The sequence below is a fragment of the Marmota flaviventris genome, chromosome 5 (assembly GCF_047511675.1).
Source record: "Marmota flaviventris isolate mMarFla1 chromosome 5, mMarFla1.hap1, whole genome shotgun sequence".
In the NCBI taxonomy this organism is placed as follows: domain Eukaryota; kingdom Metazoa; phylum Chordata; class Mammalia; order Rodentia; family Sciuridae; genus Marmota; species Marmota flaviventris.
Genome location: NC_092502.1, coordinates 68,735,111 through 68,740,110, shown reverse-complemented (window position 1 = coordinate 68,740,110; position 5,000 = coordinate 68,735,111). Strand labels below are relative to the sequence as shown.

General features: G+C 38.5%; 1 pseudogene; it reads left to right on the top strand.

Annotated features, from left to right (window-relative positions):
* Nucleotides 1–4,427: 4,427 nt before the first annotated feature.
* LOC114086267 (H/ACA ribonucleoprotein complex subunit 3 pseudogene) lies at nt 4,428–4,680 on the top strand (annotated as a pseudogene).
* The last annotated feature ends 320 nt before the right edge of the window (nt 4,681–5,000 follow it).

Here is a 5,000-nt window from a genome sequence, read left to right as displayed (position 1 = left end):
GCACATCTCTTGGAGGCCAAAAAGCAAAGATCTGCCCATTTTCTGATTGGGTTGTTTATCTTCCTACTGTTGAGTTTGAAGAGGTCTTCTTATATTCTGGATACAAGCCCTTTGTCAGAAATGTGATTTGCAAGTATTTTCTCTCTGTGGCTTAACAGCGTCTTCACAGGATAAAAGTTTTTAATTTTGGTGAAGTCTGATTGCCATGTCCACAGCCCAGTCATCCAGCATCCAGTGTGGTGGAATAGGTTGCTGAGACACACACACACACAAAAAAAAAAAAAAAGAAAGAAAGAAAAGCCCACACAGAGAGCCAGTGCATAAAGCATAAGATTTTATGCAAAATGCAAAATGCAGAAGTGCTTACAGGGAAGGTCCAGGGGCAATAGGCTGAACAGAGAGCACCTCCATCCTTCACTGCCTTCTCCTCTCCATCATGGCGTTTTGTCCAGTGGCAGCTGGCTGGACATGTGACATGTATCCTTTCCACAGTGCCTTGTTACCTCTGAAAGAGGGTTTTCTATGTTCGGCTGCAGGAGCAGTGACAGTGGCATCAACTGGCTTTACTTGTATGGCCAGCACCCCGCGGAGGAACTGTCCTGGCACACGTGCGAGAAAGTAGCTTTCTATGATGACACTAGCTGGCCCTAGTCCCCAGTGTGCACGGGGGGAAAGCCAGAGTCCTTCAGGATAGTCTGTATCTGGACATTCCGCTCCAGGCTGGCTCTCATTGCTCCCTTAACTTGGTTAGGTTTTTGGAAATAGCAAGAGACGTGGTATTTACTGCCCTCCTTCTCTTTAAGGATGATACATCAATTTTTTAAATTTTCTTTTATGAATTGTGATGTTGGTATCAGATCTAAGAACTCATCAGTATTATTAAGATTTTCTTCTAAAAGTTTTATATTTTACTTTTAGATCAATGATCCATTTTGAGTCAATTTTGGTACGAGAAGTTGTGGAATTTAACTCAAGTTTCAGATTTTTTTTACCTATCAATGACTTCAATAATTACTCCAAGACCATATGCTTGGGTTGGGGTTATGGCTCGATGGTAGAGTGCTTTCCTAGCATGCAGGAGTCACTGGGTTTGATCCCCAACACCACATTAAAAAAAAAAACCAAAAACTAAATAAAGGTATAGTGTTCATCTACAACTAAAATAAATAAATAAAAAGACCATATGCTCAATGCTCATTTATTGGTGACTTTTTTCCACATGCCCATCTTCTCACTACCTAAATAGTAACACTAGACCACATCTTATGCTTCTTGGCGTCTCCCACTGAATTTAGCTTTTATTCATTCAACAAATATTTTTTTTTTAATTTTTTAAAATTTTGTTTTATTGTCATTGTTGAGTTGCAGAAGTTATTTATATATTCTGAATATCACTCCCTTAGGCATATGGTTTGCAAATTGTTTATCCCATTCTACAGATGTTTTTTCATTCAAAAAATATTAATTGGACATTTGTTATGTGCTAGGAATTATGCTAGGCACTTAGGATATGCATATTCTTATGAAGTTTATAACAGTAGAGCAGATGACAATAAGCAAGCAACAAATATCTAGTTGCCATTGTGATGAAGTGCTCTGAAAGAAATGAAAACCTTCAAAGATAAAGAATAATGGATGATTCTAAAACCAAATAAAGACACTTCAAAGAAAGAAAACTTCAGACCAATATCCCTAATGAATTTAGATGCAAAAATCCTCAATAAAATTCTGGCAAATCGGATACAAAACATATCAAAAAGATCGTGCACCATGACCAAGTGGGATTCATCCCTGGGATGCAAGGCTGGTTCAATATATGGAAATCAATAAATGTAATTCACCACGTCAATAGACTTAAAGATAAGAACAATATGATCATCTCGATAGATGCTGAAAAAGCATTCGACAAAATACAGCATCCCTTTATGTTCAAAACTCTAGAAAAATTAGGGATAACAGGAAATTACCTCAAAATGGTAAAAGCTATCTATGGTAAGCCTCAGGCCAGCATCATTCTAAATGGAGAAAAATTGAAGGCATTCCCTTTAAAATCTGGAACAAGACAGGGATGCCCTCTCTCACCACTTCTATTCAACATAGTTCTTGAAACACTAGCCAGAACAATTAGACAGACGAAAGAAATTAAAGGCATAAATATTGGAAAAGAAGAACTTAAATTAGCACTATTTGCCGATGACATGATCCTATACCTAGCAGACCCAAAAAATTCAACCAAGAAACTTCTAGAACTAGTAAATGAATTCAGCAAAGTGGCAGGATATAAAATCAATACCAATAAATCAAAGGCATTCTTGTATATCAGTGACAAATTCTCTGAAATGGAAATGAGGACAACTACCCCACTCACAATATCCTCAAAAAATAAAATAAAATACCTGGGAATCAACTTAACAAAAGAGGTGAAAGAACTATACAACGAAAACTACAGAACCCTAAAGAGAGAACTAGAAGAAGACCTTAGAAGATGGAAGGATTTACCTTGCTCATGGATTGGTAGAATTAATATTATTAAGATGGCCATATTACCAAAAGCACTTTAAAAATTCAATGCAATTCCCATCAAAATCCCAATGACATTCCTTGCAGAAATAGAAAAAGCAATCATGAAATTCATCTGGAAAAACAAGAGACCCAGAATAGCTAAAGTAATTCTAAGCAGGAAGAGTGAAATTGGTGGTATCGCGATTCCAGATTTTAAACTATACTATAGAGCAATAGTAACAAAAACAGTATGGTACTGGCACCAAAACAGGCCGGTAGACCAATGGTACAAAATAGAGGACACAGAGACAAATCCACAAAATTACAATTACCTTATATTAGACAAAGGGGCTAAAAGCATGCAATGGAGAAAGGATAGCATCTTCAACAAATGGTGCTGGGAGAACTGGAAATCCATATGCAACAAAATAAAACTGAATCTTTTTCTCTCACCATGCACAAAAGTCAACTCAAAATAGATCAAGGAGCTAGGAATCAGACCAGAGACTCTGCGTCAAATAGAACATAAAGTTGGCCCTAATATTCATCACATGGGGGCAGGCCCCAAATTTCTTAATAAGATATCTATAGCACAAGAGTTAAAACCAAGAATCAACAAATGGGACAAATTCAAACTAAAAAGTTTTTTCTCAACAAGAGAAATAATATGCGAGGTGAATAGGGAGCCTACATCCTGGGAACAAATTTTTACCCCTCAAACATCAGATAGAGCTCTAATCTCTAGAGTATACAAAGAACTCAAAAAGTTAAACAACAAAAAAGCAAATAACCCAATCAACAAATGGGCCAAGGACTTGAACAGAAACTTCTCAGAAGAGGATATACAATCAATCAACAAATACATGAAAAAATGCTCACCATCTCTAGCAGTCAGAGAAATGCAAATTAAAACTACTCTAAGATACCATCTCACTCCAATAAGAATGGCAGCCATTATGAAGTCAAACAACAATAAGTGCTGGCGAGGACGCGGGGGCGGGGGGTGGGGGGGGTGGGGAAGGTACACTCATACATTGCTGGTGGGACTGCAAATTGGTGCAGCCAATTTGGAAAGCAGTATGGAGATTTCTTGGAAAGCTGGGAATGGAGCCACTATTTGACCCAACTATTCCCCTTCTCGGACTATACCCAAAAGACCTAAAAAGAGCATACTACAAGGACACAGCCACATCAATGTTTATAGCAGCACAATTCACAATAGCTAGAATGTGGAACCAACCTAGATGCCCTTCAATAGATGAATGGATAAAAAAAAATGTGGCATTTATACACAATGGAATATTACTCAGCACTAAAAAATAACAAGATCATGGCATTTGCAGGCAAATGGATGGCATTAGAGCAGATTATGCTAAGTGAAGTTAGCCAATCCCTAAAAAACAAATGCCAAATGTCTTCTCTGATATAAGGGGGGGTGACTCAAAATGGGATAGGGAGGAAGAACATGAGAAGAAGACTACCACTAAGTAGGGAAGAGAGATGGGGGGGAAAAAGGAAGAAGGGGAGTTGCACGGAAGATGGAAGGAGAACCTCATTGTTATACAGAATACATATATGATGTTGTGATGAGAAAAAGAAAAAAAAGTGTGTCACATTAGATTGGATAGAGAGAAAGGATGGGAGAGGAGGGGAGGAGCAGGGAGGATAGGAAGGGCAGCAGAATAGAATAGACAATATGATTGATGTATGTACATTCCATGTATGTATTATATGTCAAAATACATTCTGCTGTCATGTATGACTAAAAATAAATAAATAAATAAAAGTCTAAAAAAAAAAATTACAAAACCACTACAGACAACACCTACAAAAAAAAAAAAAAGAAGAAGAAGAAGAAGAATGGAAAAGGAAATTGATGGACACGAGGTGCAGATGGACTTGGAGCCTCAGGTTTAAACATGGTCATGTTTCTCCAGTATTATCTCAATGAGCAAAGAGATCGGGTCGACACAACTGAAGAAATTTGACCCCATGGGACAACAGACCTGCTCAGCCCCTCCTGCTCGGTTCTCCCTGGATGGCAAATACTCCCGACACTGAATCACCACCAAGAAACCTTTCAAGGTGCTCATGACCCAGCAACCACGCCCTGTTCTCTGGGGGTCCCTTAAATTTCATGTCTCGTCTGTTGCTTGCTCCCTTTCGGAGAATTCATAACCAAACATGTCAATCTGTGAGCCATGAAACCTTCTTACCACCCGTGCCCTTTGGAATCCGGTCTCCTCCTTGCCCTTGATCATGCTTGTATGAGGCCATCATGGTGGCATCCTCTTTAAAGGGAACACGTTTTTCATATTTTGAATTATTGCCACGTTATTAAAGATAAAATGATTTGAAAAAAAAAAAAAAGAATAACAGAGCTGGGTGCAGTGGCACATGCCTATAATCCTAGTGGCTCCGGAGGCTGAGGCAGGAGGATCTCAAGTTCAAAGTCAGCCTCAGCAAAAGAGAAATGCTAAGCAACTCAGTGAGACCCT